The sequence below is a fragment of the Ambystoma mexicanum genome, chromosome 12, assembly GCF_040938575.1.
Source record: "Ambystoma mexicanum isolate Mex_15411 chromosome 12, UKY_AmexF1_1, whole genome shotgun sequence".
In the NCBI taxonomy this organism is placed as follows: domain Eukaryota; kingdom Metazoa; phylum Chordata; class Amphibia; order Caudata; family Ambystomatidae; genus Ambystoma; species Ambystoma mexicanum.
Window position 1 is genome coordinate 128,809,723 of NC_090936.1, and position 13,598 is coordinate 128,823,320.

The 13,598-nt window shown below is 43.7% G+C and overlaps 1 protein-coding gene across 11 annotated transcripts in view; it reads left to right on the top strand.

Moving 5' to 3' along the window:
- PRR5 (proline rich 5) overlaps positions 1 to 13,598 on the top strand; it is an 817,096-nt gene that overhangs the window by 47,425 nt on the left and 756,073 nt on the right. For 3 of the 11 annotated variants that reach the window (XM_069628156.1, XM_069628154.1, XM_069628155.1), the window contains exon 2: positions 8,036 to 8,114. The exons of 7 other annotated variants lie outside the window; for them this stretch is intronic. The gene's annotated coding sequence lies outside the window, so the exon portion shown is untranslated. Of the gene's footprint in view, positions 1 to 8,035; positions 8,115 to 13,598 lie in introns of those variants that run through there. One more of the 11 variants, XM_069628158.1, reaches the window with a different exon arrangement.

Here is a 13,598-nt window from a genome sequence, read left to right on the forward strand (position 1 = left end):
CCATTTGACAAATCTACACAAAGGTTTGGAAAAAGATTATAGATCTAGATAAAAATGTTTTTGTAAAGTCTGTATGGATTTTGTCAAGCGGGGGCTAGGTTATATGACGATTGTATGTGCATACATTTGACACTTTTAAAAAAATAAAACATGGGTGGATTTCCAGCAAACTTGTGTAAGGAGCATTGGCAAGGACCTACAAGCATGGTTTTGCAAATGTGCCAGTGTTTTATTATTTGACAAGTGTCATAATGTAGCTACAAAAAATAGTGCTATGCCTTTAGTGAATGAGGGGTAGCCTGTGTCAATGGCCAGTGGCCAGATTGTCTGGTTCATGAAATAAGGTCATGATCCGGACAATCTGGCGACTGGCCATGACCACAAGGGACAAAACATAGGATTAAAGTGACCATGTCCACCTGGGACTGGCTTTGTGGTAAAGTTATTCGAAATTAGGATAGATTTGAAAGGGAAGAAAAATGTGCTCATGGTAATATGGTCATAGGGTTCTCTTTTTTTGTGAAGCGGGGCCCTGCATGGAACCCTCGCCTTCCCTTTCCATGGTGGCCATCTTGGAAAAGGATTTTCCTTCCTACACCAGGACGCTGCAGGCCTCCCGGTGTAGGAAGAAATATCCTCTTTTTTTAGCATCTTGGGTTCCCGCTTTGGGAACCTAGGGTGCTAATGGCCTTCATCCCCCATTTCAGGGGCTGGAATGGGGGAGGATAATGGTTCAGAGACCTTGTTATCCACCCTCGCTTCGCTTGGGCTGATAACTTGGGCTGCTGGGCCGGTATCCACCGTTCCAGTCCCTGGAACGAAAGATGAACGCCACAATATTTCCATTAGCATATCACAAAATGCAAATGGAAATGTTAGAAAATCTTATTGAGTCTATGTACTTTACTGAGAAATATAAAGTAGATGGAGTCTATACATGTTTTTTCAGTTCTATTTTTTAACTGTGAAAGGTGGTTCCTAAAGGAATATGTCTTTTGTTGTTTTTGGATTTTTTTTTTGGCAGGAGATCTGAGAACGAAAGCTGGGGAGGGAAATGAGGGGAGAGGAACCAAACACTAATGTGGAGGGGTAGGTGGACAAGGAGAAAATGTTGCGCATGTGTTATTTCTAAGGTAGGGGGCAGTGTTTCTCATGCTCCTAGATTACAACAGTGGTGGTGGCTCTTGGGGAGGAGGGATGGCATTAGCTGATGCCATTTTAAGATAAGTAGTAGTTTTGCTAAAAGTATGTACTGTGTACTAGATTGTTAATGGACAATGAGTAGGAATAGGTGTTGGAAGTGTGCAAAGGAAATTCTGAAGTTGAAAGTTCCTAGATCAGTAGAAAATGCAGTTCTGAACTGTCCGCGATGCAGAGATCTTATCGTGAAGTGCGGACGGGCTCTCGGAAATGTCATCATGCCGCGCGCCAGCGTATGGTCATGTGGCACTGTCCGGAAGGTCTGCTCTAAAGTCAGATGTTCGTAGACGTCCACGGATGCAAAACTAGCTGAGATAGTTGCAAAAAGTGTATAGAAGTGTTAAAAATGATTCTAGAAGGTGGGAAATGTTTAAAAGTGACACTTAGTAAATTGGACACATATATTGCTATATTGTGTAAATATGATATTAGTAAGTTGTAGGAAAATAGCATGCACTTGTAAAAACCCATGAAATTCACTGAAAAAAAACTTTGTTAAAGGGACGTTATGGTTAAGTTGCGCTACTAAAAACCTATGAAATTCAGTAAAAACATTGTTAAAAGGACATTATGTTTACAAGTAAAATCAAAATACCCCTGAAATTCGCCAGTTATGGTAAGCTAAGCAACCATAACTCACGCCACCACCGTGCACTGCTAAGACTAACACCCAGGACAACAAAGATGACATCACAAATATCATTGATAACATCACTGATGACATCACATGTGCATTTACTTTTCATACAAGAGTTTGTGAATGTAATGTTGGCAAAAAAGTATCGGGGATTATCGGGAGATGTGTAATAAACTACATACTTCATTACGCAATGTAGTGTTCTAAAGAACATTCCATTGCAGTGTTCTTTCTAGTACAGGAACCTACTCATACAGAAATGTAGGTATTGGCTGCAGCATACACCATAGAGGTGCAATGGCTGTAATTTTCCAAAGCTATATAATAAAACGGTGAATATTTCTGTATCAGTCTTTTTCGTACTTTGAAACATGTACTAAGTAGCTAATAATGCATCACTTACTATATATTTCTACTAATACACACAAAACAAATAGACAACAATGCATACAAATATGGGGCTTATATATGGAGAGTAAAGTAAGCAAACAAGAGGCAGTATCATTAGCAACTGTGTATAATCTACATGATTGTATTCACGCACAGAAATGATTGCTGTGTTTCAGGCCTGCTTCTTCCCCTATATATGTACATCATAAGATGCGATTAAATTCTAAGGAAAGTATTGTAAGAACATGTGAGAATAGCAAAATCTATAAATGTAATACCTTTTGAATGTTAAGTTTCTGACTGTCAGTAAATAAAACCACCTGGCCTAGATATGGCAGTGAACAAAAAAGAAGGGGCTAGACATGTGATGTCATCAATGATATTTGTGATGTCATCTTTGATGACCTGGGTAATAGTCTTAGCAGTGCACGGTGATGGCACGAGTTATGGTTGCTTAGCTTAGCATAACTGGTGAATTTCAGGGTTTTTTCTATTTTACTTGTAACCATAATGTCCTTTTAACATTTATTTACTGAATTTCATAGGTTTTTAGTACTGTAACTTAACATTAACCTCCCTTTAACAAAGTTTTTTTCATTCAATATATATATATATATATATATATATATATATACACACACACACACACACACACAGGACAGGCCGTATAGCCTCTCCCCCAGATAAACCTAGCGAACATAATCTTTACTGGGCGCTGTCGTGTATCATATGTTTGCTGCTGAAGAAATCACCTGTGGCACCTCGGAGAACTGCAACCAACTTGATAAAATATTTTACACTGCTATACAAAAGATCCCTTCACTAGTCTCTGGGGCCTGCCATCTTCGTATCTCTCTTGGAAGAGGGCACACCTTCAGTTACAGTGGCCATAACAGACATCAATCAGCATTTCCGGAGGCCTTCAACTCTGAGAGGTAACAAACAGCTGCTGTTTACAAGGTATTAATAATGTACACAGCTGCAGGGAATATTTTCTAACTCTAAAGTAGTATTATGCTATCCTTTCACAGGTAGTAAATGTATAATACTAGTTTGCAATGATATTTTGACCTTTTTATGCACCTTCCATCCATCTACCTTCGTTTCATTTTTAGATATCTGTCTTTCCTTTACATGTTGTGTTCTTCCCTTTATTTTTTGTTTAATTTTCTTCTAGTTTTAACTATCTGTGCAAATAGCCACTGTACGGTGTCTTAGAAGGCCAAGGAAAACAAAGGAGGCGATGGCGAGAATGTTTTAGAATCTATCTTAATCTATTGCATAATTCTGGTAATCCTTCAGACAATCCTTATTCAGCGAGCCAGGCCATTACAGAAAGGGGAAAGGTCATTGGCAAATCAGTCTGAGTCCCATCCTGAAAGGGGCAGTCCAGCCCTTGCTGCATGGCCACAGCCCTTCTCCACGAGCCCATAAGTAACCCAGATGGCCTCATTGAGTGTCATCGGTGAGGTGTTGCTTGGGTCTCTAGGCACAGCCGGCTCGGGGCCCAGACCTGGGCATACCAGTGCCACCGGTAGGGTTGTAGCATTAGAAGATCTGACAAATCGAAATTAAATGGTTGCCATTCTTTTTCTAAACATGAAGTGCAACCGTAAAACCTGTGCTTCCTTCTTTCGTAGGCAAGAAGGAACAATATATGGAAAGAAAGAAAGAACGCAAAGTAAAATGTGTAGCAAATTTAATGGAACACACATAAGAAAGAGAAGTAAAGCATGAAATGAATGAAAGATACAATGATAGAGCCTAGAATTTGAATCTTATGAGATTAAAACAAGGAATGAGAAAAGGATACACAAGTAGCTAGAAAAAAAGAAATTAAAAGAATCATTGTGTAAAATAAGAAAAAGATTAAAGGAAGGGCAAAAAGAATAAAAGAAAAAGTAATGTATGATGTAAAAAAGAGAATTAAAAGATAGGAAGGAAAGACAGAATGAAAGAGTAGAAATATAATTCCAAAATAACATATACATTGATATTGATATTATATTTCTATCGCGCTCGTACACAAGTGTTTCAGAGCGTGACAAGGCAAGGGAGGGGGACAGGGGAGAACAAAACAGCGATCTTACTAGGCCCGGTGACATTGAGAACGCGCAAGTGCATGGGAGAGGGGGAGGGGAAAAGTGCATGGGAGGGGGAGAATTGGAAAGTGAGAAGCAGAGGAGAAACAGATAAATAACAATAAATAATAAAGGCAACAAACTGTGGTAGTGCAGCCAGCAATTTGCAAGTGCTAGGTTTAAGGCAGCAGACAGGCTAGGTCTGATAAGTGCAGGAAGAAAAAATGGGGGGGTTCTTTGGGTACAGATACAGACCCCAGTGCAAGGGGTGGCCGGGAGGCACTGCGGGAGGGTAGTGGGGTGAGCAGGTACCTGGGCCCGGAGGACAGAGGGTGGCCAGGTGCACGGTGCCAAGAGAGAACATATCAGCAGGGGAGAGGGGGAGCTAAGGCAGAAGAAAAGAGGAAGGTCTTGAGGAGCTTCCGGAACCGGAGATGGTTTTCCTCAAGTTTTAGAGTGGTAGGGAGGCTATTCTGGAGGGAGGCCCCAGCCGAAGACGGAGATCTACCCCCAGCTCATTTCTTTGAAAAATTACTGACCCTGAGGGAGTTAGAGGTAGAGGAGCGAAGAGCTCGAGAGGGGAGGTATTTGCGGAGGGATAGATGAAGGTATTTTGGACCCAGACCCAAGAAAGCCTTGTGGACAATGCAGAGGGTTTGAATTTAATCCTTGCATCCACTGGGAGCCAATGGAGAGATTTCAGAGCTGGAGAGATATGATCCCAGGGCTTGAGGTCAAGGACAAGTCTCTCAGTCCTGCTCTGGATTAGTTGCAGAGGGCACAGAGTAGAGAAAGGTACATTTAGATAGAGGCTGTTAGAATAGTCCAACAAAGAGAGAACCAGAGCTTGGGTTACCATGAGCTTCTGGGGGAAGGAGAGGAAAGGCAGAGTACCTCTGAGGAGGTGCAGTAGGAAATTTGACCTTTGTAGGGACCTCAGAGATGTGGGCGGAGAAGGAAAGGTGACCCCAAGGTTTTTAGCCTTGCAGGTGGGGGGTGGAGGAGGGCCAAGGAAGGCTGGCCAGAGAGTGAGGGGAAAGGATGGTGAAGGTGTGCCGATGAGGAGGATCTCCGTCTTGCTGGCATTCAGACAAAGATCATTGGTAGCACACCAATCTTGAATGACAGTTAGGCAATCGGAGATGAGGGAGAGGAGGTGGCAGAGGGCAGCCTGAATATGAGTTGAGTGTCATCAGTGTAGCACTGGAAATTTTAGCAGAAAGTGGCAATGCAGTGGGTGAGAGTTGCCAGGTATTGGTTGAAAAGCCAGGGCGAGAGGTTAGACCCCTGGGGAACACCACAAGTAGAGAGGAAGATAGATGAAAGGAAGGACCCAAGTTGGACCTGGCAGGGTCGATCTGAGAGGAAAGAGGTCAGCCAGGCCAGAGCCTGATCAGTGATACCCAGGTTTTCACGGAGAAAGTTGAGCAGGATGATATGGTTGACCGTGTCGAAGGCAGAAGTGAAATCAAGGAGGATGAGGACAGAGGGAATGTTAGAGTCAAGGTTGGAGAGCAGATCTTCATGGATGTTCAGGAGAGCAATTTCCGTGCTTCTGGCAGCTCTGAATCCAGACTGGTGGTCATGCAGATAGCCAACAGAATTTTTAATGAAGGTTAAGATGAGAGATGGCCAACTTTTCCAGGAGTTTGCCCAGAAAGGGGGCATTGATCCATTTCAAGTCAGTATTCGCCTTTACTACTAAAAATTGTCTCCTGCAGTTAAGATTGTTAATGGTACCTTTATGATAGCAGTCATTTCATCTGAGTTTAAAAACATGCCTTGCAGCCTGGGATGAAATCCTAAATAAAGTGTGGGACTCGTTAACATACGCAGCGGGTGGTGACATGCCCATGAATTAGCATATCAAGGTCAAATATGCAAATTTCATTCAGTCGACTTTGCATAACCATACAAATTGCACAGGACCAATGGCATAATGGCATTTGCCTTTCATAAAATCAACACAAATAAAAAAACCAAGAGACGATATTTTATTCTAATTCAGTTTTGAAAACGTTAAAAGGTGTTCATGTTTTAAACTCCATGAATCAATTGCAATGTTTTCCCTGGAGCATGCAGTCCTGAAATGTGACATTTCACATTTAGTTGTTAGGTCGTTTTCGTCAGCTTCTCTGGTTTAGTGGTGAAGGGCCTGGCCTGCAAACTGGCGACTGCGGTTCGAGTCCCAATGACGGCATAAGTTTAAAAAAGAAATGTAATGATTCTCATTTTATAGACGACCTCTATAAAGCTAGGGGGACGGCGTCCACCCTCTGAAAAAAGTGGGTTGGATGCAGTCCGCCCGAGTGTAACCTCGACTTGATCCCTGCCTGAAGCGGTCAGTCAATTCTACCATTCCAACTTTGGGATGGGAGCCATAGCTTCATTGGAAGGGCTGACACCAGAAGCCAGTTGGAGGCCTCATTTATGGGGCCACTTGGCATATTCTTAAGTCGGTTTGCGTTCTCCAAGGTGTCACTGGTCATCACTTCAATGTTTATGACGAGCACGTTTCGGGGCGGTGCTCCATTAGTGTTCCACAGACTACTTTCTGCTCTGCATCCACTTCCCTCCCAATCTCGTAGGATGAGGCAGAATGAGTGTTATCCTCTGTACGGGGTGCCGGTAGTAGTGAGAATTGCATCGTTAAGTGGTGAGAGGACAGTTTTCTAAGAGCAATCCTGCTACAAGCACTTCCTCAATGTGGTCAGTTGATGCCTTCTGTGGTTGTATAGAAGGCAGCTGGGAACAGCAAGCAATGTCCTGGCACCGCAGCCCACACGTTCCAGACGCGTAGTACCGGGACCACTTTATTTCTAGACTTTTGCTCTCTGTGGGAATGAACCGCTTGTATTTCGTTGTTGGGATACGTCTTCAGCAGGCTGGCTTCTACAATCATTTTTTTTAATTGGCTTTCCATAATATTTTCCTCCGCTTTAGGATTCTTATTTTTACAGAATATACCGTGTCTAGTAAATCTTGTCCATCCGCAACATGGCCCCTTACCCCATGCGCGGTTCCAAAGCGTGTAATGGCGAATGCTTTTACTTGCACCACTCTGTGAGGTGGTATATTGCAACCCCATCAGGACTGAAGATGCTTTATGGTGCCCCGTGCTCTTTAACTGGCGGGCGGTTCTTATGGTGACGACGCGGCACGATTAACTGTTTCCTTTTCTCAAATTTAAATGGGGTATTTTTGATACATTTGTATGAAAGTGGCTGCATGACTTTTTTTTTGTCTTTCTTTTTGGACAAAACTCATCTGTGTTCTGCTTTGTTGCATTTTTTTTCAAAATCAAATCTTCCAACAAACCTATTTTATGTGGTGAGATTAGTGGTTTCTAGGCTTCCTTCGTATGCATTCCTCTGCCTCCTTTTTTTCCCCTCACGATTACTTATCTATGCACCTTTCCCTTCCATGTGCTATCTTGTTAATTATTTTCAGTCTATGGCAGGGGAAATCCTCTTTCCTGCCCACCTTTCCTAACGGCCTCACGTTCATTCCACCTATAATTAGCCGATGTGTGTCCCTTGACCCCCCCCTTGTCTCCTAGCCTTGCCACCCCTACCTTTCCTCCTTCTTTTCCTAAATTGAGAGCGTTTGTCATTATTGTATTTTGCATTGACTTTTTGTCGAACTCCTCATTATAAATTCACCAACAAACCTGCAACCGCTCTCCTCTCCTCTCCAGTTCATTCATTACTGATTTTGTGCCACCCAGATTGAGCTGTGTTTCTGAGGTCCAATGAGCGGAGCTGGAAGGAGAATAGGAGGGGAACGGAAGGAGTGCGAGGGAGAAGGTAAACATTGACCTGCTCACAACACTGGAGACTTTATTTCCCGGGCCAAAGTCTATGTAAACAATTAGAAACCAACAGTAATCCGAAAAGGTCTGTGAGATCATAGCGCATCCAGGCAAGAGAAAATTCAGGTTGTAGCCCCAGACGGAGTGCGTGACCCACGGCTGATCAGCATGAGGGTGTCTCATCAGGCTGGGGTAAGACCAGCTGAACCTCAGTGTTTTATGTAATAATGGGGAATTGACAAAGAAATGCATTACTGATGTTATTTCATCTTGGACCTGTAACGGTCCTCAATTCCACTGATCACCTGGTCCCCTTCTACCAAAGGCGTAGCCAGGGTTGTCTAACAAGTGGGGCCTGAGGCGCCATGCAGTTGGGCACAGCGCAGTGACATTAACATCTGTAAATGCCCACACTGCGGTGCCAAGTGGGTATTTACCGATTTGTTTGGGCCTTGCCTGCTCAGGCCCAACCCTGTCTACGCCTCTGCCTTTTACACCACTTTAGTAGTCGCCTCTGTCTATGTGCACTTAGTAAAGCTCTTCCTGATGTACCCTTAAGGTATCCTTCCTTTCATTTTGTATTTATTATCTTGTCGGGTCACTGTCTTAATATCTGATACAACCAGGGTTGGATTGGCCGGGCCGAAATCGTCCCTGGGGAGTGGGGCCGTTTTTGTTTCTTCATGAAAGCCTTTAATCCTTCTTAGGTCGATAAATGAGCAGCAACATATGTTGGGTGATATTGTATGCATACTTGTTCTATATAAAAAAATAGCTTAACCGCTACACAATAACATATTATCATTTGGCCTTGGACGTCTGCTTGGATCCACAGTAATTTGACAATATGGATCTATACACACTGATATTAACGATACATATGGTGATGCATTCTTGTATGAAATGGTATAGCACATTAGCGAAATCTTAACCCTATTTTTCGTGGTGTACTTTAGAATGATGCCATTTGATGCCACTTCCTGGTTTGTTAATGGGTGAAAGGTCGTTTTTCAACGCTTCCTGGGATGTCACTTTAGGGTGGGGTCAAATGACATCACTTCCGGTGATGTCATTAGAGGTAAAGGGTCGTGAGCCGGGCCTATTTCTTGTCCCAATCCGACCCGTGTTACAACCACACTAGTGGGCTGTAGTCGCAACAATAATGTGTTTATCACTTCAACTAATACTCCAGCAATTTACAGACTCTCATGCAAGCAAACTATTCACACCAGTTAGCTTTCCAGTGGCTAACCATTCATCCTGCCCCATACCGTTTCGAAGCGAGCTTAGTTGTTATGGTTATCAGTTGTTTATAAGTGGTTATTTATAACCCGCTTAATACCCGGCGGTTTCAAAGCGCAGACTCAGGGATCGAATGGAAATGGGCGATACCCAGCTCATCGTGCAGTTCTGGGTGAAGTAGAGAGAAGGCCGCTCTGACGCCACACCCAAGGATGCATGAGCCCCTGCAGCCCAGCTGCGGCCTGCATTTCTCATATCACGTGTGCACGACCCTTAACTCTGCTGAATTGTGGTAAGGAACGTGTTTGAATGTAACGCTGGGGGCTGAGCATCTGGGCCTTGCGTGAGACCTCCCACGTCGCACAGCAACTGCTTGTGATGGTCGAGACCGAAACCAGGCAACTGCATGTGGGTGCACTATAGAAATCAGAACGCATATATATATACTGGACACGTTACTGTGCTGCCCCTGTGCTTAGGCTACATTTTAAATAATTATAAATGGGTACTCGACTTTCTTTTGTTTACCTTCTGTCAACTCAAATTTGCTCTTAGATTCTTTTTAGAAAATTCACTTGAAGTGGGTTTGTTTCCAAAAACACACTTTTAAAACTGAGCAATAAACCTAAAACTATGTGTCGTGCTCCGTATTTGTGCTGTTCACTAGCCATTGGCGAATGATAAATGACTTTTGATGATTAAGAAATGGTAAACTGGGATCAGTTCAATAATTGAGAGGGGCGTGACTTTTTGTCTTGCTACTTACTAGTTTCACGGCGCCACGAAATGTGCACCCTTTACGTGCAACCTGTCGATTTGCAATTTGGAATGCTGCTACTTAGTCTTTAATACTTCTACTATCCGCAGGTTGAGTATCCTTTGTGATGGGCGATATTGATGACCGTTATTACAGCAGCTGGACTCCACAGCAGGTTACGTTCTTGCAGTGGAGCAACCTTCCTGAAAATGTTAGGGTGGACATGACATCCGAAGAAAAGGTGCCCCAGCCAAATGAATGGGGACAAAATGGTGTGCCATGAAAGTTGGGGGCGGACAAACACCCCCGTCCCCCTCCTCCCTAAACATACGCCCATGCGTTATTGCACTGCAACCTCTTGTTCAGAGCTTCTGCAATGGCACAACATGGAATTGTGCTATTCGGAAGATTATGTTCCTCTGACCCCATGCACCGTTTTCAGGTGATGCTCCTACAACCCCATATACGGTATGTTATTGCTTATTTGTAAAGCGCCTATACACAAGGCAAGTGTTTCAAAGCGCTCAAGGAGAGAGGGAACGAGGAGAGAAAAACAGTCATTCAGAGCCCTTGAGTTTCTGAACGATAACAGTCTGCCAAAGCATAGTAAGTGCGTACGTATAGTACAATTAACAGGTTCCCAGTCAATTGGTCGAAAACATTTGGTCGACAGGACAACTGGTCGACACCATTTGGTCGAATGCCAAATGGTCGAATTTTTTTTGGGGGGGTCCCCCCCAACCCCCTTTTTTTTCTTTTTTATTTTTTTTCCCCACACGAAAACCCACAAAACACATATATATAAAAAAAAAAAAAAATCGACCATTTGGCATTCGACCAAATGGTGTCGACCAAATTGCAGTCGACCAATTGACTGGACACCCAATTAACAGTGTAGATAACAACAAATCGGTCTGACAACGATTCTGCAGTTTTTCCAAGTGCATTGAGATGCCACCATGCAAGGAGGGGAGACGGGGAGGAAAAGATGGACGATCTTCAAGGCATGGTAGGTTCAGATCGTGCAAGTGCACAGACAGTACAGGAGAGGGGAGCGGGAGGGGGAATCCAGATGTGCCCTGTTAGTCAGACTATAAATCATTTTCAGGTTATGCTCCTATGACCCCGAAGACCATTTTCAGTTTATAATTTGTTTTTTTATATAGCACTGTAATCTAAAGCGCTTTGCATAGGACATATTTGCATACATTACTATTATTACCCAATCGAAATTGGTACTCATTTATCGACCTCGAAAGGATGAAAGGCTGAGCTAGCCTTGCCGGGATTTGAACCTGCGACCTGCAGATCAAACACAAATCACAGCAAGGAGCGTTTAACCGCATGGCCATTTTACCAGCCAGATTACGTTCCTCTGACCCCAGAGACCATTCTCCGATAATACGTTTTCTTCTATAACGCTATCAATCAATTTCATGCAATTTGATTAATTGTTTCAGTGTGTAATTCTTCACTGTGGCCCAACAGCTCAAATCGCCACAAGCTCCCTCCTCATGATACCATTTCACTATACCATTTAGGCAACATCTGCACCAAAAAGTGCACAATTCATTTTGTTTGTTCTGTGTTTGTGTGAAATTGAGGCACACAAAGGATATGTCTTCAGTATTGTGGGGAGGTGGGTGTTTTTCCCAATGTTACTCGTAGCCAATCTTATTGCAGTAACCGTAGCTCATTGATGATTTATGGCAAAGATATGGGACTACGTGTGCCACAGTGACCAGATGTTTAGGTAAATCTTGTGTTTTTTTGTTCTTCAATGGATGGAGTTGAAGCGTATAGTGAGTTTCTGGGAGGACATTTTAAAACCTCATTACGAAGTGTATGAGCAGGACAGTAGTGTGAACAGGTCTAATGTTCCACTCGAGGATGGATATCACCTGTCCCTTCAGATGTTTCTAATGACTTTGCCATGTGGGGTAGGGGAGGGAAGGGAGGCCTTGTACGTTATTCAAGATCTAGTGTCGGCCAGGTTGTGGGTATGAAGCCCGATGATCCAAAGGAACAGTTAACCGAAGACTGGGCTACGAGGCTGACTGTCAACGTGCCACGATGCAGCAACATCCACAATCCCTCTGAAGGTTTGCATCATCAAGGATCTTGACTCCTTGGATTTCTGCTAGTTCAGGTATAGAATTGGCCCATTGGTCGCTTGCCTTCGCACGTCATTGCTGGCAGGGTTACGTGACGACAGAAGAAGCACCTGCCCAGACACTGACGGGCATGCCCAGTCAGAGGGACACAATGTTGTCCTTCTGCTTTTGATTTTAATTGTTTTCCCTTTTATCTTGAGCTTACCTTGTTGCCTGCCTGCCTTCCTATTTTATCATTTATGAACTCCAGGAGCACCTAGACTCCCTTTTGCTTACTCTCCCACTTTTATAAAATTGTATTTTGCCTTTGTTTCCTTCCTGGTAGCACGACCATGTCAAAGCATGGAGGTGCTTCAATTAACCGTGTATTGCAGAGGGTCCTGTTCCTCTGCTCATGTCAAGGGGAGACACGAGGCAAAGGAAAGTGGCAACGGACATGTGCCCAAGAGCACACAGCGACTCGGCACTCTCAAGATCAATGATCCAGAAATCAGTATAGTGTGAAGACAAACGCTCACATTGAAAAAGCTAAAAAGGCAATTACAATCTATTGTGCAGGGATGTTGGCTAGGTACCAGAAGCTCCTTGCGGGTCACGCGGAACTCAACAAACTCCTCAACCACATTGTCTATTAAAGATAAGCTATGCACTATGCCCACTTGCTGGGCAAGCAGTGACAGTCAGTGGTATTTATGTAGGGTAACTTCAAGGCAATGCTAACAAAGAACAAGAAACACCTCTTGGGATGGGAGCACTGCTTAAAGATCTTGCCAATCTACTAGGAACACTAAAAGCTGCAACGGCAAAGGGTGGAGAACGTAAGGTATTGGGAGGCCGGCATGTAGGAATAGTGTGCGTCAAGACAGAAAGCAAGAACCTACATCATCACAATACTTTATGTAAGCAAACGAAACCACACACTGTTTTTAATAACTGAAAATCTAGAACACAAAGGCACAGAAAAACAAAAGACAACCCCCAGCACATGTCCTTTCCCCATGCTTCACCCAGGGTGGAGAAGGCCAGGAGAAGGAACCTAGAACCGGCAAGAGGAATACTCCCCAAGCAGAGGAGCCTTATGGAACAGGTGGTTTAATACAAACTGGGACCAGGTAAAAATACACAGCCAAACTGTGTTTCAGGATCTAGAGCGCGCCCCGTACAGTGCTCTCTAAGTAGGCAAGATTGTGTTCAATAGGGTGGACACAATTAGCAACAAAACAATGAGTGGTGTAGCCTGATACGGAGTATGGATGGATTCAATTCGCCCTGTGTTTCAAAAGGTGCCATTCATCAGGACATGTCCAGGGAGACACGGGGCGGAAGGAAGTGAAAAAGAGAATGCACCCAAGATCACACAGGGCGC